The sequence below is a fragment of the Protopterus annectens genome, chromosome 7.part0 (assembly GCF_019279795.1).
Source record: "Protopterus annectens isolate FY-2018-M chromosome 7.part0, PAN1.0, whole genome shotgun sequence".
Taxonomy (NCBI): domain Eukaryota; kingdom Metazoa; phylum Chordata; order Ceratodontiformes; family Protopteridae; genus Protopterus; species Protopterus annectens.
In genome coordinates this window covers 452,544,056-452,571,002 of record NC_056739.1, presented here as the reverse complement: position 1 = coordinate 452,571,002, position 26,947 = coordinate 452,544,056, and the positions used below count along the sequence as shown (strand labels likewise).

Sequence of the window (26,947 nt, the reverse complement as noted above, 5' to 3'; positions counted from 1 at the left end):
TCAGTTAGGGTACCTAGTACCTTCAATCCTCCATTGCACCCCACCATTCAGTTGTTTGAAAACGTGTGAATTAGATTTAAGGCAAAAGAATATGCACATGTCTAACAGTAACACTGCTAAATGTAGGGAAGAATTGGAACTACTAGATTTTGTTAAAGCGCATAGTTTACGTATTTGTAAACCGGACAAAGGAGGAGGAGTAGTGGTGTTTAAGGTAGATTATTTCGATCGAATGTTGGCTTTACTCAACAGCGATGCTTATACATTTAAGTTCTAGATCTGAAATAAAGCCTATCATAACATTAAAAGTAGTTTAGATGAGATGTTTTTTGAAGGCCGATTAGACCAAGACCAGTATAGCACCTTACCACATTATTCCCTAGGTTTCCTTGTCTCTTTGGGATTCCAAAAATTCACAAGGACCTTTTTAATCCCCCTATGCGTCCATTAGTGGACGGACGGGGATCCCCTACTTACTCCTGCACCAAACTAGTTGATTCTATTTTACAGAAATACCGTGAACAGGAAGAACAAATCTGTAAAGATTCATGGTCGTTCCTGGAAAAAATAGGTGAATTGACATTTGATAAATACAACTTTTTGACAATAGATGTCAAAGACCTATACACCTGTATTCCCCTACATTTAGCTATAGACTGGGTGGGGTTTACCCTTAAGAGCAAAGGTGCCCCTGTAGCTGAAATCTCACTAGTTATTAAATTATTGGATCTGATTTTATTTAACAATTTCATGTTAGGTGAGAATTTCTATTTACAAAAAATAGGGGTTGCCATGGGTTCACCCTGTGGGGCTAGCTTAGCCAATATGGTTATGTCATATTGGGAAAAGGAAAATGTGTTGAACAACCATGCACTTAAGCAGAAAATTAGGTACTATACTAGGTACCTTGACGATATTTTTATTTCGTTAGAGGGAGGAGAATTAGATAGTAAATTCATTTTGGACTATTTTAACTCCTCCACAGACTTTTTGTCTTTTATTTCCAACTTCAGTGAGAGCGCCATTGCATATTTGGATATATGGTTAGTTAAAAACGCAGAGCTGAATAAATATGTAGCTAGTATTTATAGAAAGCCTACTCACTCTAATACTTGTCTACATTTTAGCAGCTGCCACCCGAACTTTCAGAAATAGTCAGTAGTTAAGGGGCAGCTGGTTAGAGCAGCTCGCATGGTTAGCACTGAAGATGATTTTTACAATGAGTGTAAGCTATTAGTCAATATGTTCCTACATAGAGGGTACCCCCAATCACTTCCTGACAGTTTGGTTAGTGAGATGACTAAAGACACGGAACGGGTTATACAAGCCCATACTCGGGATCAATCTTAACAGCGAGTTTACTAATATTGAAGTAGTTGAACCAGCTAGGCATAGTGAACCCTTTTCCTGTAATTTTAACACTAATGCAAGGTTAATTTTAACATACCATGTTAACTGCCATCTTACTTTGGATATTATCACTAAGAATTGGAATGTTTTTCGTGGTAACCATGTTGTGTTTGGGAAAGTGGGCAATAGACCAAAACTCACCTTTAGGAGGGGCAAAAACTTGAAAACCCTGCTAGAACAACCTGACAGTACCCCCACACGGACACCTGGGATGTATAAATGCCAAAGCTGTAACCAGTGTAAATACATCTGTGAATCCAACCGATTCACTGTTAACCAAAGATTTGACATGCGTTGTAGATGTACTTGCAATTCTAGAATGGTTGTATATTTGGCTCAATGCCAAAAATGTGCAGGATTCTATGTGGGAAAGGCTGAGCGTAGATTACGTGAGCGAATCTATGAACATCAAAACGCTATTAGCAGAGTAAAACAAGATAATGCCCTAGCCAAGCATATTACCATGTACAATGACCATTCCTTTAAATTTTTAGTGATTGACCAGATCCCTGAAAACAAGAGGAGCTCCATTACATTTACTTTTGGAGGGGTCAATTAAGATGGCAGATTAGGCTTAATGCTTATGTGCTACCGGACTTAATGATGGCTGCTCTATCAGCAGCCTATTAAAACTGAGGAATCTGTCAAGATAAGTTATTAATCATGACAGGCTAGTGCTGTTTGTTACCAATTCCGTTCTATTTTATCTGTGTATTCACATATATTTACATATATTTCTATTTATCATTTATTATTCATTACTATTTTTCCAAATTTTCATTTCTTATTTATATTTACTAATTTCTTAATTGTTGTTTAAATATTTAAGAATATTTAGTGTTCAGTAAATGTTAGAGTGGTTAGGTTTTAATTTACAGCTTTTAATTCATGAGAGTTTTACAGTGACCTTTAGTCACATTTTATGTCTTTAAAATTATACATGTTTTTAATAGATTGATTGGATAATTGACTTAACAAGCTGTTCAGTAACTATATAAGTTTAGTGTTCATGGTACTGTGTTGTCTGAAGAAGTCTGCTTATTTAAGCAGACGAAAAGCGCTTAATAAAACTTTAGTTTGTCCTGTGGCCAGTGGATTACCTATTTATTTCATCACTGCAGTTGGATCCTCTCTTTTTTTGTTCTCTCAGTTTGTGGTCTATTTACATCTCGCAGCATACCAGACATCCGAATGGGTCTCAGTAAAGGCCTGCAAATCAGAAGTAGCAGGTAACAGAAGCTGCAAAAGCACCTAGAGTACCGGCGAACCGGCAACTGGCTTAGAAGTGTCGTCGGCAGCTTTGGACATAGACGGCATGCGTCTATCTTTGCGTTTTTTTCAGAATGTATGTAGTCGGATGGCTTACCGAAGACGTATCAGGATAATTGAACAGAGCACCAAAATATTTAGAAGTGTAAATATACAGATAGTGGTTTAAATAAGGCACAAAACTGACAGTGAGGTATGTCGTGGTCAGGGCCTACACAAGGAATACAGTACAAATGAAAATCATTAGGAGGCATTTGCTTTCCACAAGTAATGCAATTATTTACTTTAAATGACATCCGTTTAGAGCCAGAAAAAAAAAGTTTCAGCAACTGGGTACTTTGCTTTTAGTTTAAGACTTCGGTTCTGAAACTCGAAAACGAAAATTTCAGGAATCAGCTGACCGGCACTTGCGAACTGCTTCTGCTTAGGACACCGTACGGCAAGAGAGACTGATGTAATGGTGTCAGCTGCATGTTTTATACCAGACCTGACATCACGGAAGGGACAGCAAACTATGCAGGACCCAAGACCTTGTTAATCAGGCAGACTGAGGGCTACTACAAGCAGATAACCCAAATGTGATGACTGCAGCAGTGCAACATGAACATCTACCAATTGGACAAATTCTGCACATGGACTCCCCACAAACAAGCTTGGAAAGTGGAAGCCCTTGTCGTCGTCCTGGAAAAAATAGTTTATGCCTTTCCTCCACCGCTTAGATCATCTGCCAGTGTATTTAGCTTTCCTGGCAGGAATTGAGTCTGTAGGTGTACTTGGTAGCTCAAGGCTGTGTTCCACAGCGCCATGGCTAGTCTGCAGAGGGTATGAGTGGGTTTCCCCCCTGCTTATGTATCACAAGTGGTGTTGCCAGTCTTTACCATTAATTGTCCTGGAAGAATGTGGTCCTTGAAGGCTGGCAGAGAATTCTGTACAGCTAACACTGATTGATATGCAGGTGCATTTGACATGGGTTCCCAAATGTGATAACTGCAACAGTGAAACACCAAGAACATCCTTGTTTCCCCTCAACTTCGGAAACAAACATTACCACGGCCGTGCCGATTGGCGCTTCGGAAACTGCTTCCTCGAGGGAAGCTGTAGAAGCTGACTGCTCTAGTAGACATCTCAACCCCTATATATAATAGGCAGTTCACAGGGTGTCAGAGGCATTGGTAATGTGCCATGAAACTTTGGCCTTTCTTTGGTGGTTCCACTGATTCGGCCAATTTCAGATCCATCCTAAGGGCTAACTTCTTGAGCCTTTGATTTTCTAAACACCGGTTAAGGGCAGCCAAACTGCTTCTAAGTTATAGGGACGAAGGACTGGCAGATGGTGCAGGAGGTATGGTTGTGTTCCCAGCCTAGACAAAACATGCAACGGTCACGGGTGTCCTTATGTGGAATTTGACACGCACATCACCATTTACCTCTCTTGGCAGACATAGGCTGTCAAATAAGCAAAACAAGCTCAAGCAATTACTATAAGAAATCGCAACAAGGTACTTCACTTTAGGCATCCTGATAGAAGACACATGCGCCAAGACGTTCAACTGCGGCAGAAAAGTTCTGTGGTCTGTGTGCAGACATTACATTTCAGGACTCTGGTTTATGACCATACATGTGACGTCCCATGCACCAACAACTAGACTGAAAGCTTATGTACAGGAGACGATGTTCAGGTCGCCTGAGGTGGAGGATCCCACAACAGGAATACTGCAACACGAGTAAAGGACATTAACAGCTTCCTGGGCCAGAAGAGCTACCAGTCATCTTCCTGTCCTCTGTCATTTTGCAGCAACATAGGGATGAAGCGACAAAGCACACACTAGATCTGCCCCAAAAAATGAAGACTGCTTTTGTCACCAAGATTCCTTCCTTTGGTGCCCTGGTGCAGAACTTCAACTGCCTTAAGGAGCAAAAGCTGGCATACCATTTGCTGGCATACTGGGATAAAACACTAGAAGACAAAAGGTGACGGAGGGTTCAGTTAGTATCTCAAGTCTTGCAGCTTGCATGGGACAGACTACTATGGCTACCCTGCAACACAGGGTGGTCTCAGCTGTGGAATGTCAGGATACTCCGAAGGCAGGTTAGCAATCTTTAGTGTGTTTACTCAGCTCAAGTCAAACACTAACTTTAATGGGAGCACCCAAGTGTAATCCACTGCATTTACTCACAAAATTGCATTGGATCTTACAAAAGCTAACGGTAACAAATTTCAGATTATACAACTTAATGAAGCTTTTTCCTGTAATTCAAGGTTATACAGGTTCCTCAGGAGTGACCTTTGGCCAAGACAGAACCACCTCTTGAAACATGGCTAACAATACTGCCCAACATACAATACTAAACAGGGAAAGAAGGGCAGCTAGAATAAGTTACAAGCTATCACAGTTAACCCAGACACCTCCTCTAAAATTAAAATGAGGAAGGGCCACAGACATGGGGTTACAGTAATCAAGCTTCCAGAAAAACAATTCTGAAAGCAAGCACAAATGCTACAAAAAAAACAATGTCTTGAAAACTATGTAGTGACAACTACGCTACAAAATTACAAATGACTCAATTTGCAGAAAGGACAGTAAAACTCGACTCACTGAAGAGACTGCAAAGGCATTCCATATCCAAGCAAAAATACTTAGAAGAGGCCATAACACCATATATTTCAGGCAACTATTTCATATTAAATCTAATTTTTATTGACATTGCTAAACAAAGATAACAGATGAGTAAAAACAAAATACAGGGAGAGGCTTTTTTTTTTTTTACAAGCTGGTAAGAGCTGTCTCACGACAGCACAACTGATTCAAAGCTAGAGAGTGACTTTTAATGTCATTAACACTATAGGCATAAAATGAATACCCTATACAAAAAGGTATGATTGTGTCATACAGGCAGTGTCAAATGGGAACCACCAACCATCAAGACTTTGTACCACCATCTTACCAACGTTGCTTGGCACAGACACCTAGAAGGCATGTTGGCTTCCACAACCTTATTAACAAGTGCTACAAAGCCCAGCAATGGAAATATTCAATATCCAGGCTCCTTACACACAACTGTTTCACTGGTTTCAGAAACAGCACAGTGACAAAGACTCCCTTGGCACTTCAATGTTCATCATCTGATATAATATTCATTTGGGCAATATTACAAAGCCTGGATAATTTTGAAAGCTGTTAATTAGAAAAAAGCAAAGCACCTCCATTTCATTCAACTTGTTCAGTACTCTACATAATTTAAAAGTAATGGGCTTTTAGTCTCTAGAACCCACAGCACCACATTGTACAGGTTACTCTGTTACACAATGAAGGGATGGGCTTTCCCTAGTTATCTACAAGAGCTCAAAGCCAGAAGCAGTCATGGCCAAGTACCAGTTTACCTAAAAGTCACTCACTAGTGCTGAAACAGCAGCAGCAATGAAACGTCAGTTGTAAAGTAAATTTGATGAAGTTCAGAACCAGAAAAAAAAAGGCAAACTGGGAACAGATTAATAATGAAACGTTTAAATACACAGGTTTAAAAAAAAAATACTGACTTATGTGTCCATTTAAATATGAAGTGCAAATTTTACATTTCTTCTCTGGGGATAGCTGTGCTAAGGAGACTCCTACAGTGGACCATGTTTCATTCGATTCAATGAGATTCCAATGGGAAGGGAAACATCTGGGCCACAATCCAGGCAATACAGAAACAAAAACAGAAAAAAGGCAAAACCCAAACATGTTTTCTTTAATTGGAAGGAAATTTTCTTTCACCATCTTCGACCCAGAAGTCTTGCTAATTGTTCCGGTACGACCTTGCTCCTGTCTCTGCCAGCATAACATCCCTAGAGCATAAAAAGAAATTGGCACACTCACTGAATGAAAAACTGCAAGACATTAAGAAAATTTCACCTAGACATTTCTCAAGTGCTGCGGCACTATTAAGACACCAAGGCCTTGCACAGACATCAAGCATATATACTCACACCTGCTATGCAAGCAAGCCTACAACCCATAAAAGGATGCCACAGGACATTTATCTTGCAGATCTCTTGAAAAGTAACATTCACAAACTAAATCCTCTAATCCATTCAAGTCTGTGATGGTCCCTCAACTCAAAAGGAAAATGGGTCTCCCTCCACAAACTTGAGAACTGCAGTGCTTTCAAACACCATGCTTACAATGAAGGACATGTACACAATTGCCATTAGTGTAACTTTTACACACTGCTACAGACTACTCAGCATCGACAGACTTGAAGGATACGGTCCAAGGGATTTACCTCTTCTGCACCCATCCACTTCCCAGCACATGCAAGTTTGCAGATCCCAACTCTCTCTCGCAAGCAAGTAATGTTGTACCTAGATAAAAGGGCAACACAAACTGAATACCCCCAAAACACATCTAAACAAGATACTACAATTAGTGATTGGATTAATTCTTCCTTAATTCATTAGTAGAGTGCACCTCCAGGAGTTTCTGAAGTTACCTCCTACTGCGCCTCTAAGCGTCAATTACTTGTCATACTTGCATCAATTCCAAAATCATGCTACATACAAGGTATCAATATTTTATCTTGAAGCATGCACGACAGACTGCATTGATATTTGACCTCTGTCAGTATTTTAGAACTGTAAGGCAATTTCATTTTTTAAAGACTCAAGCCACACCCACTAGGAGTTAAAGGTACACACACAGCTATACATACTGGAGGGCATGAGAATCCCCTGCCACATTAAGCATAAAAATCCCAAAAGGTATCCAGTTAAAGGACGAAAGCAGTCTGTGTAAGTCACTTAAATACTGAAATGAACCAAAAGACATGGGGCAAAAATCAGAGCAAGTTTATAAAAGCTGCAGACAAATATAGCACTCCATAATCTGCTAAAGACTATGGTTTGATTGCAGATCCAGGCTAAAGGCTTAAACTGTTTGGTACTATCCAAGGGAAACAGTCAAGACTAACATATTACCCTTTGTTCAGCAGTCTCCCAGACCACCTGTGTTTGGTCAGTGATGAATACAAACTACAGCAAACAATACTAGCTTGACTATCCCAAAGGGGGCAGTCCGGCTGCAAAAATGTGAGCATTTCCAGAGTAAGGGTGCACAGCATAACACTTTACGGGGACATACTTAGTAATGCAGCACACAAGGGAGAGATGCACCTGGGCTGCAGACAACCCAGCAGGATACTTGAGGGATAATTAACCCAAATCTACTCATCGTTCATCATGGGAGTGCCCATATGTTTTTCCATCCAGAGGACAATTACTCTAATACTCCAAGTATGGACCACTTATGTCTCAACACAACATATATCATCTTAAAACTGTAGGACAAAAGTACATGTGTGGATGTCAGCACCCAACCTAACAGACTCTTCCTGTGTGATAAATGAGCTCCCAACATATACGGGATGCAGATGAAAGCTAGGAAAACAAAAAAATTAGAGCTGCACAAAAGGATTGGTGTAACTGATACTACCACAGATATCACTGTAGTGAGTTTAACAAAAACTCAAACTGGAAGTATTAAAGCAGTCAGAAAAAGTAGTGGTGTAAAATCTTACCATAACCACAGTTGCCGTCCTCTTCCATGTTGCAGTACTCTTGGTGTGGGATTTGCCGCCTCAGGCGACCCATACGTCTGCTCCTATACGAAAGCTTCAGCTTGGCTGTTGCAGCTGTGTGGGACATCACATGTAGGGCCATAAACCAGGGATCTTAAATGTGACGTCTGCACGCACAGACCTTAGAACTTGAAAGCCCAACAGAAAGCAAAGCAGGAGGAGATGCCAGTGATGTCAGGCATAGGCCCATGGAGCCCTTATGTGATTTTCATAGGTCCTAGGATAGGGTATAAGACTCAAGGGACCTAACGATATGCTGGACTGAGTAAGACCAGAATAAGGGGGTTTGACGGGTGGGTGGGAGGGAATACTACAACATGAAAGAAAAGGACCTCTATGGTTATGGTAAGATTTTACACAATTATGTTCTTCTATTCTTATGTTGAAGCATTCATGTGGGAGTGTTCCACACCTTAGTTGAAAGGTAGGGTGGCGGATGAAGAGGCCGACTCTACAAAACCCTGTAGGATTGCTCTGGCAAATCCTGCCCATGCTCTGGAGACGTCATCTAACTTGTAGTGTTTGGTGAAAGTGTGAATGATGGACCATGTGGCTGCTTCCTTAATGGAACCAGTGCCCAGGCCTTTGAGAAAGGCTTTGGAGGTTGCCATTGCCCTGGTGGAATGAGAGTTAACCACAATGGGTGTTTTTTGCCATGGTGCAAGTAAGAGGCAAATGGCTTTCCTGATCCAACATGCGATGGTTTGTTTTGAGACTGCCTTGGCCAGGGCCCTGAGGTGGAAGGTAACAAGTTGCTTGGATTTTCAAATGGATTTTGTTTTGTCCAGGTAAAATCTTAGCTGTGTACATCCAGGGAGTGACGTATCCTCTAACCCTCATTGGTAGGAGAGGGGTATAAGGTGGGAAGGCGAATAGATTGGTTTAATGACAAATCGTTGACCACCTTAGGCATGGAGGAGTTGGTTCTTAAGTGTTACCCTGTCCTTTTGGGAAAGTAGTATAACAGGGGCAGGCCATTAAGGCCTGTAATTGACACTTCTGGCTGAAGTTATGGACACTAGCAGTACACATCTGCAGACAAGCTGTCCCAGCAGGTTCAAATGGGTGCAGAGTTAGCTTTTCCAGAATGAAGTTAAGGTCCCAGGGTGGTGGGACAGGCTTTCTTGGAAGCCTAATGTTTAATACCCCTTTTAAGAATAGTTTCACATCAAGCCTGGCCAAAAAGGGAGTTAAGGTCCCAGGGTGGTGGGACAGGCTTTCTTGGAAGCATAATGTTTAATACCCCTTTTAAGAATAGTTTCACATCAAGCCTGGTCAAAAAGGGAGGGTCTTAGTGGTAGGCAGGCTGAGATAGCGGAAAGGAACTTTTACTGAAGAGTACAAAAGTTCACCTTTTACTAGCAGACACGCATGCAAGAAAGTACAGTTTTGTACCTACCATAAATGTAGATGTCCGAGAGGTATGCATCTGCAGTCCTTACAAATGGGTTGTCCTGGCCTCAGGCAGCCCTTCGGTCGGCCGGATTCCAAAGTCTGGGTCTGGCCTCGGCTGATGTCGCACTTCACCCGACGTCATAGCTGCAGTTCAGCGGGTATAAAGGCATCAGCCGACGCCATTTTCCTCAGTGTTTCTTGCCCCAGATGCCAGGTGCCCTCTAGGAAGGCTAAATTTGGATAAATGCAAATGTTTCCAAACAATAGAGAGCAAATAGAAATAAACATGTATATACATATATACAAACAAATACACCATAATAGATTCCCCCAGCTAGCTACAAGATGGGAAAATACCCTAGGAGTACCACAGAGGGGAAGGAGGGTGGGTAATCCTGACTGCAGATGCATACCTCTCGGACATCTACATTTATGGTAGGTACAAAAAGTACAGTTTTGTACCTACCATAAATGTAGATGTTCGAAGATCCACATTGCTGCAGTCATAACCTGTGGGTAGTCCGCTGTCCTCGGTCGGCCCGAACACCAAAGTGTTAGGCTGGCGTCGGTCATGGTCGCTCAGATCTGACGTCAGTACGCCGTGGTACTAAAGTGCATGACCGGCGCCATACCCTCAAGTCTTTCTTGCCCCAGATGTCAGAAGGCCTTAAAAAGAAAGGCCATAGCCAAAAATGGAAAAACACCCAACCACCCATGTAGAAACAATATTTACAACACAAACCACACAACCACCCCAAACTACAGAGGGGAAGGAGGGAGGGTAAATTGGACTGCAGCAATGTGGATCTTCGAACATCTACATTTATGGTAGGTACAAAACTGTACTATGTTCTTCATCTCACATTGCTGCAGTCATAACCTGTGGGTAGAATCCCAAAGCAAAGGTAAAGGGAGGTTGGCAAAATCATAAAGCATTGGGAGCTGCTAACATGCCCTGTAAAACTGCAGTGGCAAACCCAGCCCTAGATTTGGAATAAAGAGGGAGATGGTAATGTTTAGAAAAAGTGTGCACTGAACTCCAAGTAGCTGCCTCCAAAACATCTTTAGTAGCTACTACCCTTAAAAAAGCAGTAGAAGTGGCAGTCGCCCTAGTGGAATGAGGTCTGATTCCAGCCGGAACCTCCTTACCATGATGAGAACAAAAAGCAATACAATGACCAATCCACTTAGAAATAGTTTGTTTTGAAACAGGTTTCCCCTGAGAACCCAAAGCAAAAGAAACAAACAACTGTTGAGACTGCCTGAACCCTTTGGTTCTGCTCAAATAATAACGCAACTGCCTGTGAATATCCAAAGAGTGCAAAATTTTTTCCCCTTTATTTTGGGGATCAGCATAAAATGTAGGCAAATGAATAGATTGGTTTAATGCCACATTAGAAACAACCTTAGGCATAAAAGTAGGGTTAGTACGCAGGGAGACCCTATCCTTATGGAATATCAAGAAGGGTTCAACTGCCATTAGAGCCTGTAATTCAGATACCCTTCTAGCAGACGTAATGGCCAACAAAAAAGCAGTCTTCCAAGACAAAAACTTCAACTCTGTAGTAGCTGCAGGTTCAAAAGGAGGTAAAGTGAGCTTTTCCAACACAAAATTGAGATCCCAGGAAGGAGTAGGAGCTCTACGTGGGGGTCTTATGTTTTTTGCCCCTCTAAGAAATTGCTTAAACAAAGAGTGAGAGAATAAAGGAGGGTCACAGTCAGTGAGCAGAAATGGCTGCAGCATGAACTTTTACAGAGGAGAAAGACAAACCCTTGTCTAATAATTCTGTAAGATACTTTAGTGAAACACTCAAATTAGGCACAGAGACATCAAAGCTCTTTGTTTTGCTCCAAAGAAAAAATCTCCTCCATTTATCAGCATAAACTTTCCCGGTACTAGGCCGTCTGGCCTCCAAAATGACATTCAAAACTTGTTGAGGAAGCTGCGACCCCCCAGGGTCTAAAACAGAATATGCCAAGCTGTCAGATGCAGGGACTGTATCCTGACATTGCGGAAATGATTGCTTGCCTGGGACAAAAGGTGTGGAACTGATGGCAAAGGCCAAGGAGGCTCCTGTACTAAACTCCTCAGCAGAGGGTACCAGTGCTGACGTGGCCAATCTGGAGCTATTAGAATCATGCAAGGCTTGTCCTGTCTGACCTTCAAGAGCACCTTGGGAAGAAGAGGCAGAAGAGGAAAGGCATAGACGTGAAGGTTGTTCCAACTGAATGATAGAGCATCCACTTTCCAAGCTTTTGGGTGAAACAGCTTTGTGCAAAACTTTGGAAGTTGGAAATTTAGTGGAGAAGCGAACAGATCTATGTCTGGAGTTCCCCAAGCCACAGTAAACTGTTGAAATACATGAGGATCCAATTTCCACTCGTGGGGCTCCACCATCTGTCTGCTCAAAACATCTGCTAAGGAGTTCTGTGCTCCCGGCAGAAACCTTGCCTGAAGAGTGAGGTGCAAACAGAGCAGTCTCCCACAAAATCATAGCTTGTCTGCAAAGAGGGTACGAATGGGTTCCCCCTTGCTTGTTGATGTACTACATGACTGTTGTGTCTGTTTGAATCAACACCTGTCCTGGTTGAAGTAGATCCTTGAAGGCCATCAGGGCAAATTAGACTGCTAACATCTCCTTCATGTTGATATGCAAATGTTGTAGTCTGGGAGGCCACGTGTCTTGAACCCATTTCCCATTGAAGTGTGCTCCCCAAGTTATGTCTGAGGCATCTGTAGTTAAGATCTGACTCGCCTCTGGTCGGGTCACAGAGAGTCCCTTGTTTAGGTGACATTCCTGAGCCCACCACAAGAATTCCCTTTGGATGCAAGGTATTATCTGAATGACAGTGTCCAAATCGTGGCAGTGTTGAGTCCATATGCTTTTGAGATACCATTGTAGCTTCCTCATATGCAGTTTGGCATTGGGAAGCACCAGAATACAAGATGCCATGAACCCCAAGGCCTGAAGGACTGTCCTTGCAGTCAGCCTGGACCGTAGAGATAATTGCTGGAAGTAAAGGGCAAGATTTCTTTGTTTGTCCGGGGTCAAAAACACCATCTGAGAGGCTGTATTCAGTCTCACACCCAGAAAGCACATGTCCTGAGAGGGTACTAGACTGGACTTTGTTTCGTTCACAGAATACCCTAGGCACCTTAACACTGTCATAACATACTGAAGATGGTGAATTAACTTGACTTTGTCTTGAGCAAGAATCAGGCAATCGTCCAAATAAGGATAAATTTGTATTCCCCTTAGTCTTAAGAAGGCCATCACCGGAGCTAGGACTTTTGTGAACACCCTGGGTGCAGTAGATAAGCCAAAGGGCAATGCAGAGAACTGATAATGAAAAGTGCCAGCCCGAAAATGCAGGAACCTCCTGCAGCTGGGCCCGATAGGAATGTGAAGATAAGCCTCTGAGATCCAGAGTTACCATCCAGTGATCTTTGCCTAGCAGAGGCAGAAGCTGTTGCAAAGTTAACATCTTGAATTTGGGAATGTCCAGGTATGTGTTGAGAATAGACAAGTCCAGAATTGGCCTCCAAGTGTTTCCTTTCTTTGGTACCAAAAACAGGCGAGAATAAAATCCTAGGCCCACTTCTGACGGAGGGACCCCCTGGATAGCCCCCATTTTTAAAAGTAAAGAAATCTGTTTGTGAGCCTCCAACTTTTGCTGAGGAGGAAAGTCTGGCATGCCTTTGAAAGGAGGCAAGGTGTGAAAATAAAACTTGTAGCCTCGGTCTATAATGTCCAACACCCATTTGTCCTGGGTGACTAAAAGCCAATTTTGCCTGAAAAGTGCCAACTTTCCTCCCAGAGGAGCTGCCAGACAGGAGGGATCTGGCAGCTGGAGATACAGGTCATTGGGTCTGTTTACGAAAAGGCTGACCCCTGCCCTCACCTGATGATTGTGCAGGGGAACTCCACGTCATAGGCCTGAAAGAACCCTGCGCATGAGCTCTGCCCCTAGACTGTAAATCAGAAGAAGGATAAGCCCATCCCTTAGTAGGCCAATTTCTGCTAAACTTAGGGGGCTGCACCTGTAAAAAATCCTTAACTGTCTGCATAGACTTAGCTTTGTCTTCCATTTTCTTCAAAACTGACTCCACAGGAGAACCAAACAGAACTTCAGATTGAAGGGGAGCATCCAAAATTCGAGCTTTAACATGCCCTGACAAGTTCTGATCCTTAAGCCAGGCGTGCCTACGAATAACTGATCCAGTGGCAGCCACCCTGGAAGAAGCCTGAAGAGCATCAAAACCACACTGCAAAGAATGCTTACCCACCTGATCAGAGGCATGAACTAAATCCTGTAATTCCTTACACTCTATGCCCTCTGCCAAAGCATCTACCTTAGATTTTAACTGACTTAGGAGAAAATTCTGGTACTTCAGCATATGAAACTGGATAGGTGGGGTAAAAAAGTGTATACCTCTTCCACTTTAGCAATGAGGGCTTTGAATTGCCAAAGCTCTAGAATCTTTATCCATAGGAACTGGATTCTTTACAACAGAAGCCTTGACACCCTTAGGTCCCTGGCTAATAGTTTCCGGGTCAGCTCTTGGGCTTTTATACAAATATTTATGAGCCTCTGGCACTCTAATACCTGTCTGGCTTGACCGGGGCAGGAGGCAAAGAATCAGGATTAAGGGAAGCCTCAGAGAAAACATCCTGAACAACATCCAAAACAGGGGGTATAGCCAAGGGCCTATGCTGTGGTAAAAACAAAAATTCCCAAAGTCTCTTTCGAGAATCTGAGAAATCCTGACCTTCCCACTTAAAATGCTCCCTCATGGAATGCAGGGTTTCAGAAAAAGAAAAATCCTCTGGAGGGGAAGCAGAAGGACTAGAATCCTCTGCATCTGAATCAGAATAAGGAGGAAAATCCTGAATGTCTTCAGCCGAAGACTCAGAGTAATCTGAGGAATGCTCCAATCCTTCCACCTCTGGCTCCACCCTAGGCCTCTTATCTGGAGGGGGCATAGAACCCCTGATTAAGGTAATCAAATCCTCTGCCATTTTCAGCATATGCTTTTTAGGTACAGAACCTGCAGAACTAGGGCTGACGCCAGAGGAAGACAAACCAGGCCTGACCTTGGAAGGTACCTTAGAGACAGTGGAAGGTACCTTAGAGACAGAAGTAGAAGGCCTAACCACCTTATGCAAAGAAGGGACTACAGAAACCCGAGAGGCCCCCTCAGCCTGACCCGACTCCTGAGAGGCCACATCCTGCAAAATTAAAGGCTCCCCCTGAGACTCAGCTGAAACCTCGGCTGGATCCACAGATTCCACCGTAGTTTCTAAAGAACCGGCATCCGTAACGGACGACTCATCCTGCTTGGACTACGATTTTTCCTTATGCTTCTTAGCGGTAGCGGGCATCGGAGGATCCGACGGCATATTGTAGTTACACCGCTTACCGAAGACAACCCTAGCACAATCTAACCTGCGTTTAATGGTGCGCTTATTAAATCTAGCACAAATGAGCGACCATGACAGACGCCAGCCTAACACTTTGGTATTCGGGCCAACAGAGGACAGCGGACTACCCACAGGTTATGACTGCAGCAATGTGAGATGAAGAACATCTGTACTATGTCCTTCAAGGATGCATCTGCAGTCCTTACAAATGGGTAGAATACCATAGCCAAACTGGGGGAGGAGGCACTAAGGAGGCAATAAGAGTTTATGGTGTAGTTAAGATCCCTTGCAAAACAGCAGTGGCAAAACCTGCTCGGGATCTGGAGTATAAAGGCAGATTATAATGCTTGGCAAATGTATGCACGGAGCTCAAGTAGCAGCCTCTAAAATGTCTTTGGTAGCCACTCCTCGTAAGAAAGCTGTAGTAGTGGCTGTAGCCCTTGTGGAATGAGGTCTGATGTTTTCTGGAGTTGCCTTTCCATGAAAAGAGTAACAGAACCTAATGCAATTTCCTATCCATTTTGAGATTGTTTTGAAATTGCTTTTCCTTCCATTCCTGTGGCATATGCTACCAGAAGCTGGTCAGTTTTTCTATAGTTCTTGGTTCTGTTCAGGTAGTAGCGCAATTGTTTGTGTACATCCAAGGTATGCAGCAATCTTTCCCCCCTGTTCTGTGGATTGGGGAAGAATGTTGGTAGGTGTATTGCTTGGTTTAAAGATACTCTGGAGACCACTTTTGGCATAAAGGTAGGATTAGTTCTCATGGACACTATCCTGATGGAAGATAAGGAAGGGCTGTACTGCCATTAATGCCTGTAATTCAGAAACCCTTCTAGCTGAAGTGATTGCAAGCAGGAATGCAGTCTTCCAAGATAAGTACTGTAATTCTGCTGTTGCTGCTGGTTCAAAAGGGGGGAGTGTTAACTTTTCTAACACAAATGTAGGCAATGGTGGTTTCCTTGGTGGTTTTACATTTTTAATTCCTCTGAGAAACTGTCTGAGTAGAGGTTGAGAAAAGACTGGAGGATCCATGTTGTATTCTGCTGAAATTGCTGATGCATGAATCTTAATGGAGGAGTAAGACAGACCATTGTGGAAAAGCTCTGCTAAATATTCCAGGATGTTAGCTATGTTTGCCAATGATGCATCTACTCCCTTTGTTGCACTCCAAATGAGATATCTTTTCCATTTTGCTGAATAAGTTTTTGTTGTTGAGGGTCTGCGAGCCTCCAAGATAATGTCTTTAACCCTTTGAGATAAATCTGGGTTATTTTGTCTTATGCAATGTTCCAGGCAGCCAGCTGCAGTGTTTTCAGGTTTGGATGCAGGGTTTTGAAGTTGTTCTGTGTTGACAGTAAGGGAACTAGGGGCAGAGGCCATATTTGTTCCCGAGACATGCTCCTCAGTAATGGGTACCAATGCTGCCTCGGCCAGTCTGGAGCTATCAGGGTGATCCTTGGACGGTCTTCTTTGATCTTCAATAGCACCTTGTGCATCAAAGGAAGAGGTGGGAATGCATATGCTGTCAGGTTTTTTCAACTGAAAGATAGGGAGTCCACCTTCCAAGCAAGTGGGTGGTATGCCCTAGTGCAGAATTTTTTCAATTGGTGGTTGTGTGGGGATGAGAATAAGTCTATTTCTGGTAGTCCCCATTTCTCGGTAATGGATTTGAAGATGTCTGGATGTAACATCCATTCGTGGGCATCCGTGGTAGTTCTGCTTAGGATGTCTGCTAGAATATTTTCTTTTCCTGGTACAAATATTGCTTGCAACTGAATGTTGAAGCTCAGGGCCACATTCCAGAGGTCCATTGCCATCCGGCATAGAGGGTATGAATGTGTGCCTCCCTGTTTGTTGATGTACCACATAACTGTGGTGTTGTCCGTCCTTATCAGCAATTGACCCTGTCGAAGAAATGGTCTGAATTGCCAGTTTTACTGCCAGCATCTCCTTTTGATTTATGTGTAAGTTCAGCTGGTCTTGAGTCCATAAGCCTTGTATGCACTTGTCCAGCATGTGTGCCCCCCAACCGAGGTATGAGGCGTCCGTTGTGATAGTCTGGCTTGGTTGAGTGCTGTGGAAGGGCAGCCCTTTGATTGACAGGCCTGAGCCCACCATTGGAATTCTTGCTTCAGGCATGGACTTGTTGGAATTTGGGTTTCTAGGCTGTGCTTGTGCCGAGACCATAAATTCCTTAGGTACCATTGTAACTTTCTCATATGTAGTCTGGCATGTGGAATCAATATTATGCAGGATGCCATGTAACCCAGGGCTTGCAGGACTTTCCTTGCTGTTAGTTGGTTCTGCTTTGTTAATGCCATGAAATAGAGAGGAAGGTGCTTCTGTTTTTCTGCTGTGAGGGATGCCATTTGATTTGATGTGTCCAGCTCTGCACCCAAGAAAGTTATCCTTTGGGATGGTATCAGCCTTGACTTTTTTATATTGACTGTGTATCCCAGGGCTTGCAGTAGATGAATGACCTTTCAAATCTTTTTCTAATTTGTTTTTGTTGTCCGCTTGTAACAGGCAGTCGTCCAGGTAAGGGTAAATTTGAATTCCCTGAAGCCTGCAATGAGCAATTACTGATGCCAGGCATTTCGTGAATACTCTGGGCGCAGTAGATAAGCCAAAGGGCAATGCTGAGAATTGATAATGCTCTGATCCTGCAAGAAATCTGAGGTATCTTCTGCAATTTGATCGTATGGGGACGTGCAGGTATGCCTCCTTGAGATCTAGAGTTACCAGCCAAGACTCCTTGCCCAGCATGGGAAGAAGCTGCTGTAGGTCAGCATTTTGAATTTTGGAACAATGAGATGTGTTTAGAGCGGACAGGTAGAGAATAGGTCTCCATTGGTTTTCTTTTCTTGGCACCAGGAAAAGTCTGGAGTAAAATCCTTGCCCTTGTTCCATAGACTGTACCCTTTCTATAGCTCTCATCCTTAGTAAGTGGTGTATTTGTTCTAGAGCTTTTGTCTTCTGATTTGGAGGTAGGTTTAGCATTCCTCTCTTCCTTGGTAGAGTATGGAAGTGAAACCTGTAACCTTGGTCTATTGTCTGTAAAATCCATTTGTCTCCTGTGATGTGATGCCAGTTTACTGAAAATAAGGCTAGTTTTCCGCCTAAGGGTGCTTCTAGTTGTTCCCTGGTAGGCGGTCTCAGAGCCAAGTCACTGTGATTGTCCTGTGGAAGTGGTGGTGGCTGGATCTGTGGCAGTACTGCTGGTTGTTAGGCTGCCACTGGCGCCCCTGTATGCACCTCTGGATTGACCCCTGCCTCTTGGGCGCCTATTCCTGCCTCTCTGAGCTCTGGAGGTGTCTGGAAAGGACCAATTCTTGGAAGGCCAGTTCCTACTAAACCTTGGAGGCTGGACCTGTAAGAAATCCTTAACTGTCTGGACAGATTTTGCTTTCTCTTCCACCTTCTTCAGCACCTGCTGTGCAGGGGAGCCAAACAAATTGAGCTTATCCATGGGAGCATCTAGGAGCTTTGATTTAACATGGTCTGGTAAGGACTGCTCTTTTAACCATGCATGCCTTCTGATCACTGTACCAGTCATAGCTGATCTAAAGGAAGCCTCCAGTGCATCATAGCCGCATTTTAAAGAATGATTACTGACCTGCTGAATGTTATGTACCATTTCCTGAACAGATTTTTTGTCTAATGGTTCAGACGAGGACAGTTTAGTTAACTGATCTAACAAATTCCTGATACTGAATCATGTGGAATTGACAGTTTAAGGCCCTAGCCGAAAGAGTAGCAGAAGTGTAAACTTTTTAACCCCATCTCTCTAAGGCCCTAGATTCCCTTTCAGCGTCGTGAGGGTTTTTGGCAGAGGTAGCTGCTACAGCCTTGGGTCCCTGGGAGATAGTTTCAGGATCTGCAAAAGGAGCCTTATACAAATGATAATGTGTGTCCAGAACCCTGTAGTACCTGTCGGGCTTAGCAGGGACCGGAGGGAGAGAATCAGGAGCAGTACAAGCATCATTGAATGCATCATCCACAACAGTGAGTACTGGAGGAATGGCTAAAGGCCTATGCTGTGGCAAATGCAAAAAGGTCCTAAGCCTTTTCCTAGAGTCTGAAAAATCCTGGCCCTGCCATTGAAATTGTTCCCTCATAGCATGCAAGGTTTCCCCAAAAGAAAATTCCTCAGGCGGAGAGGCAGAAGGAATGGAGTCTTCTGCATCAGAGTCCTCATAAGGAGAATAAGGGCCCTCTGGAGGGTTTGTATTATCTGAATCATCAGAGGAGTAATCTGAAGAAACTGGCTCAGGGGGCTCTGCTCTAAGTCTCTTCTCTGGAGGTGGGTGAGAGGCCCTGTCAGGGTGAGGTTGGGATCCCCGGATCAAAGAAATGAGATCCTCTGCTAGATTAAGCATTTGAGAACTAGAGCTAGGCCTGGGAGAGGGGGTCTTAGCAGGCACAGTTTTGGTAGATTTTGCTGCTTTAGCCCTGGCAAAAGCCTTAATCGACATGGATGCAGGGGGCCTAGCAGCTCCACGTGCAGGAGTAGACATATCTAAAGGTATAGTATCAGATAAATCCTGTGAACCTGCAAGAGCAGGTGGGATTTCAGTAGCAGATTCAGCCATGCTGGATGAGGCCTCGGTAGGAAGCAAGCTTTCGGCCGAAGGAAGAACCGTGGACTCTCAGCCGAAACAGAGACACTCGCGGTTGACTAAACCGCGGTTTCGGCCAAAACCGCGGACCGCGAGTGTCGGTCCTTTTCCTTGCGTTTTTTAGTTAATTGTGAAGTCGGAGTTTCCGACGGCATATTGTAAGCAAAAGCGGAGCCGAAAAACTCCTCAGCAAATTCCGACCGACGTCCAAGCGTCAGTCGGTTGAAAGAAGCACAGGCTAGACAAGCTGCTACATCGTGGTCTGGGCCTAAACAAGGTAGGCAGTAAGAGTGGAAATCTTTATGAGGTATTTGTTTCCCACAAGTTAAACAGTTATTCACTTTTTCTGACATCGGCTGAGGCAAGAAAGAGTCCCGAACGGGGTACTTAGCTTTTTAGAAGTCTTCGGTAGAAGTAATCTCTGGTTCTGACCGACCGGCACTTGAACAGCTTCTGCTTCGGGCGCCATGCGGCAAGAAAGACCGAGGAAAATGGCGTCGGCTGATGCCTTTATACCCGCTGAACTGCAGCTATGACGTCGGGTGAAGTGCGACATCAGCCGAGGCCAGACCCAGACTTTGGAATCCGGCTGACCGAAGGGCTGCCTGAGGCCAGGACAACCCATTTGTAAGGACTGCAGATGCATCCTTGAAGGACATCTAAGGGGAGGGATCTGCAATGCATGGGTCCCTGCCCTTGTCCAGCACCACTTAGAAAATCTTTCCCATTTAGCTAGGTATGATTTTCTTGTAGGTTTCCTGACCTCCCTCAGGACTGAAAGCACATCCTCTGAGTAGTGATGTCTGAAGGGAATTAAAAGTGCATCACCCAGTGTCAGTGACATCTGCAAGTGTGGGTGGATGTGGGTTCCCTTTTGTTGCATCAAGGTCCACCTTGTGAGGTAACTTGTGGCGACTGCCCTTGGCTAGACTGAAGTAGGAACCAGATGAAAAATGGCACAGACTGTTTATTCCAGATATTCAAAGTCTTTGAATACCTGGAATAAACAGTCCGTGCCGTTTTTCATCTGGTTGCTGCTGCCTGGTTTTTTTTTTTTTATTTTATTTTTAGTTTAGCTGTTTGGTTTTTCGTTTGTTTAGACTGAAGTAGGGGAAACCAGTGCTGCCTTTGCCAGTAGGGAGTCACCAACAATATTTTTGGTTTGTCTGATTTTCAGGACGACTTTCTGAATTAGTGGGAAGGGAGTTGAGGCATACAGAAACTTCCCCCTTCCAAGAAATGCTGAATGCATCTACTCTACAAGCTAGTGGGGAGTAGGTCTTGGAGCAGAAGGTCTGCAGTAGTCTGTTCTCAGGGTAGGCAAACAAGTCTACTGAATGCCCCACCGGTGGACAATGTCTAGGAAGACTGTCCAGTCCAACATCCATTCATGTTGTGGAGAGGATGCCCTGCTTAGGTCTGCTTGTTGTCCTGCGAGGGGATGTAGGATACTTGCAGGGACAAGTTGTGAAGAGAGGCTAGATCCCATATTAGCAAGATTAGTCTGCACAGGTGGTACGCTTGTTCCTTCCTGTTTGTTGAGGTACCACATAACTGTGGTGCTGTCCAATTATTTGACCACCACCCGGTAGTAGAAGGGGACAGCATTTCACAGCCAGGACTGCTGTCATTTCTCACATTGGTGTGTTTGGCCTTTAAGAAAGGGTGCCATGTTGCGTGAACCCTGTAGGATGCCATTGTAGATAACCATCCTGAATCTGATGATCTGTATGCATAACCTGGGCTGGGTGAGTAGGCTGGAGAGGAAGGCCCGGGTTGAACTGGACTTGAATCCACCAACTGATCTCTGCCTTTAGGCAGGGTAGGAGCGAGATTTCTTGCTCCAGGGGATGCGGATGTTAGGACCAAAAATTATTTTTTCTTTTTTTTTTTTTTTAGATACAACTGCAGCTTTTGCATATGCATTCTAGTTAGAAGCATAGGGATGGTGGCTGCCATTAGGCCCAGTGTCCGTAGGAAGTGCCTTGCAGTCATTACTTGAGTCTGCAGCAGGAGTCTGAAATGGGAGGTCAGGGAGCTGACCTTGTCTTAGGGTAGAAAGGCTTTCATTATGTCTGTTTTGATTCTGCAGCCCAGAAATATCTAGTCTTGCTCTAGAGTCAGGGAAGACTTTGGGAGGTTGAAGGTGAACCCCAGCTTTTGTAGAAGGGACATGGTGAATTGTACATGGGTTGAAAGGGTTTCTTTGCAGTCTGCCAAGATCAAGATGTCATCTAGGCAGGGGTGCATCTAAGAGTTTGACATGATCAGGGAGATGTTGTTCCTTAAGCCATGCATGTCACCCAATTACAAAACCTGTCACTGCTGCCCTGCTTGAAGCTTCTGGGGCCTCAAATCCACAGTGCAAGGAATGCTTACCTACTTGAGAGGAAGAGTGCAATAAGTCTGCTACTTGCTGGCAGAATCAGGAAGAGCAGATATTTTGTGTTCTAAAAGTTCCAGTGTGTGTGGTTGATTTTAACATAGGGAACTGACAATTAAGAGCCCTTACGGTTAGAGTGGCAGAGGTATACACTTTACCCAAATCTATCCAGGGCTCTGAATTCCTTGTCTGATGGAGTAGGATTCTTTGCTGAGGTAGCCTTAACTGCCTTAGGTCCCAGAGTAATTACCTCCATATCTGCTGTAGGCCTTCTGCAGAGGAATTTGAGAATCTGGCACCCTGTAGTACCCGTCAGGCTTTCTGGGGGCTGGTGGAAGGGTCACCCTGTAGTACCCGTCAGGCTTTCTGGGGGCTGGTGGAAGGGTATCGGGGGTGAGGCTGGATTCCAGGTAAACATTTATCTCCTCCAGAATGGGTGGAATGGCCAAAGGCCTGTGCTGGGGTAGATTTAGAAATTCTCTTAATTTTTTCTTAGACTGCAGGAAATCCTGCAATTCCCAATTGAAGTGTTCCCTTAGGATGTGAAGAGTTTCCCCAAAGAAAAAGCCTTCAGGAGGGGGATGCAGAAGGAATACAGCCTTCTGCATTAGTCTTTATAGGAATTTAGAGGGTGTTCCTCTAAAATCAGAGGAGTCAAATCCCTCAGAGCCTAACTCAGAAATGGTGTCTGGGGAAGGTTCCCTTTTGGCAGGTGAATCCCGATTTCCCCAGATGAAAGTCATGAGATCCTCTGCCATTTTCAGCATTCTAGCTTGAGGGGAGGAAAGAGTAGTGGAATGCAAGCTCTTTGCTGTTCTCTTAAGGTTAACGCCAAGTCTAGACTGAAGGGTATCCCTCGTGTCATCAGTGCGGTAGTCGGATGAGAGAGTGAAGGCCCTGAAGTGAACACTGAATTAAAAGGACGTAGTCTTATGTGGCATACAGGACTCTGAAAGGGTCTCAGAAGAAGCCTGCGAAGTTAGTCGGGCATCAGGGGCTGTGAAAGCCCCTTACTGAATTCCGAAGAGCTGACTACCCTTTTAGTGGTGGTGCTGACGGTAGGCTTGGCCTTTTGCGGTCCGTCTCCATCCTTAATCTTTACTTTTATTTGGAAGATCTGCGATTTGCTGACGCCGTAGCTTAACTGAGACAGACTACGAAAATAACAGTCTACAAAGCTCTACGTCGGCTAGTTCTAACATTAGAGAGGGCACAGAACAGACAGTGTGGGACGTTTTCTGGGCCTAGATAAGTGATGCAGTAAGAATGAAAGTCTCTGCGTGGCATTTCCTTTCCACAGGCGAGACAATTGTTGACTTTCGGAAGGATCCCTAATGGGGTACTTGGCTTTAGATGCTTTCAACTGAAGTTCGAAATCTGTAAGTGGGCGACGGGCACCGTTGCGAACAGCTTCTTAGGACTCCACGGCAGGAGACAGAGGTAATGGCGTCACCTGCTCTCCGCTTATAGCTTGGACGATCTGCTGTCAGCCAGCAAGCGACAGCCAATACACAAAACCCTCGACTCTGGTATTCGCACCAAATGAGGGCTACCAGAGCAGGGATAACACCCAACAGTAATGACTGCAGCAGAGAACACTAACATTCACTGCTGCCTTGGCCAGCAGGGTGTCAACAGAAAGATTTTTAGCAAGTCCTGCTGAATTTTCAGTAGGGCTCTCTAGAATAATGGGAAGGGAGAACTGGATACAGGAATCTCCCCTTCCATGATACTGAGAAGGTGTGTAATGCCTTGGAGTCATGTGCCCTGGAGCAATAGTTTTGGAGTTGCCCGTTTGCGGAGGCGGCAAACCGGTTTATCTGTGGAATACCCCACCTGTGAACCAGACTTAAAAACATCTCTTGACACCATCCACTCATGGCTGCAATTTGGTTTTGTGATGGGATGAAGGTTGTCTGGAGGGTGATTCCGAGAGATAGCCAGCTCCCATACCTGTAGAGCTAATCTGCATAGGAGGTAGGACTTGGTGCCTCCTTGCTTGAGGTACCACATGACCATGGCGTTGTCTGTGAAGATATTTAGGAGACCCTGCTGGAGATGGGGCTGAAAGGCCTGCCTTGCACTAACCTTGGACTCAGAGTTGCCCCCAGCCCAGATCTGAGGCATCCATGTGCATAGTCTGGGAGGGGGAGGCATTAGAAGGGGTAGTCCCAGATTCTGGGCTACCTGAACTAGCCACCATTTTAATTCTTGGAGACAGGGAAAGAGTGGGACCCTGAAAACCACAGGGTGGGAGTGCTGGTTCCACAATGAGCATAGGTAACATTGGAATTCTCTCATGTGTAACCTCACAAGGGGTAGCATGGGGATAGTGACTATGTACCCCAGTAGTAGTAAGAAATGGTCTTGCAGCCAGATCTGATGAAGGGCAGAGAAGGTGGTGGGAAAGAGATGCCATGATGCCAGTCCTGATTCTGCATCCTGGGAAGACAATGTCTTGCGCCGGTTCCTGCATCCTGGGAAGACAATGTCTTGCGCCGGTTCGAGTTGGGACTTGGGAAACTTATGAGGAACCCTAGAGACAGCAGCAGGAGGGCTTTGTGATGGAGAGTTTCCCTGTCTGCTGCCTAAATTAAGAGGTCATCTAGGTACGGGAATATTTATATTCCCTTGGTCCTGCAGTAGGCAATCACTGGAGCCACGCATTTTATGAATACCCTTGGGGCAGTGGAGAACCCAAAAGGCAAGGCACAGAAAGTACAGTTGTGTACACTTACCATAAATGTAGATGGAGTGTATTCACTGTTGCAGTCATTACATTTAGGTAATCTGCTGGCAGGTTGCCCTCAGTCGGCCTGAATAACAAAGTCTTGGGGTCCTGCATCAGTTGCCGTTTCCTCTTACATGACATCCGGGATATAAAACATGCAGCAAACGCCATTTTAATTAGTTCTTCTTGCCCCAGATGTCAGGTGCCCCCCCAAATGGGGGAACAAAAATTATATTATACATACACACACACATATACACTTATACATACATATACATACATACACACTTATACATACATATACATACATACACACTTATACATACATATACATACATACACACTTATACATACATATACATACATATACATACATATACACACACATATACATACATACACACACATATACATACATACACACACATATATATATATATATATATACATATACATATATACACACACGTATATATATCTGCAGCAATTGGAGAGACCCCAAAAGTTCCTCACCAAAAGGATAAAGGGACTCCAAAATGTCATATGCTGCCAGATTGAAGAAACTCCAGCTCTATTCAGTTGCATACAGTCTGCTCAAAGGTGACATGTGCCTGACATACAAGGCCATGTCCAACCCGGAATTAATGGACATGCTCCACCTCAAAAAATCCAAATCCACCAAAACCACTAGAGCAAGCGACTTAAACCTTAGCACGGATATAAATAGGACGTGCTGGAGGGACAGATTTATCACTCAGACTCCATATGCTGTGGAATAAAATCCCAGTCCATGTGAGGCAGAGCACCTCACCGGCTCTGTTCGAGAAATCTTGACCAGTGGATGGGAGATCGTAGGTTTACCCCGGGAATCATCTCTGTGTCACTGCTGGACAGAGGCACAACAAACTAATGGGCACAGTATTTTTTCATATAAGGGGTGGCGTAAGCCACAAAACTTTGGGCTAGGCTTATAAATGCCTTAGGGCAGATAGCCTAGTATAAACCTATGAACCTAAATATATATATAAAAATTATATTATATATATATATATATATCATATATATATATATATATATATATATATATATATATAAATGATACATATATATATATATATATATATATATATATATATATATATATATATATATATATATATATATATATATATATATAAATTTTGCAAAACGTGAAGACACACTTGAGAAAACAGAAAGAATGCTCCGCAATCAATGCAGTCACAAAGCCTAAACGCAGATTTATTGAAAAAAACAAAATAAAATAGCGTTTTCGCTACTGAGACAGTGTAGCTTCTTCAGAGGCTAAAAACACAGTAAAAAAGGCGCCAACCACAATTTATACTATGCCGGCCTCATTTAATACAGCTGAAATACGTAAAATACATCACTTCCTTTAAGGACAAACACAGTATCTGTAAAACCATATAAAAATAATAATAAAAATAGTGGTAAAAATAAGTGTACTTGGATGTACAGTATATGCAGTATGCCTACTGACCCTAAATCTTATTACCTTGCAAGCTTAAAATGCGGAAAACAGTACATAGATGTATATGTATGAAATGTGTGTATTTTTAATTTGTATGTTTTAAATATACATTCTAAAAACTGCTTCAAATGAAGTAAACTAGCTTAATTTCAACAATGGAAGTCACCACATATATAAGTGATCAACGTAAAAAAGATACCAGCATACTTATGCTATTAGGAACAATAAAACTGAAAACGCTCTTGCAAAGCATGTAGTATCAAACCCTGGGCACAATTTTGTTTTCATGGGGATAGACTGTAAACAAAAGTCACTGAGGGGAGGACCTATTTCTCTTTTATTAGAGATTTTGGAACTACAATGGCAATTAAAACTGGATGCCTTCAATTTGCCAGGGTTAAATGAGAGCTGTAATATAGCCCCCGTGCTAAAATATAGGTCTTTTTTACGTTGATCACTTATATATGTGGTGACTTCCATTGTTGAAATTAAGCTAGTTTACTTAATTTGAAGCAGTTTTTAGAATGTATATTTAAAACATACAAATTAAAAATACACACATTTCATACATTATTTTTTTTAAAATTTTAT

General features: G+C 43.5%; 1 protein-coding gene across 1 annotated transcript in view; it reads right to left on the bottom strand.

Annotated features, from left to right (window-relative positions):
• Nucleotides 1-5,355: 5,355 nt before the first annotated feature.
• Nucleotides 5,356-26,947, bottom strand: part of EIF5A (eukaryotic translation initiation factor 5A) — a gene marked incomplete in the record, with an annotated part of 366,037 nt that continues 344,445 nt past the window's right edge. The window contains 1 exon segment of the mRNA XM_044077033.1: nucleotides 5,356-6,508.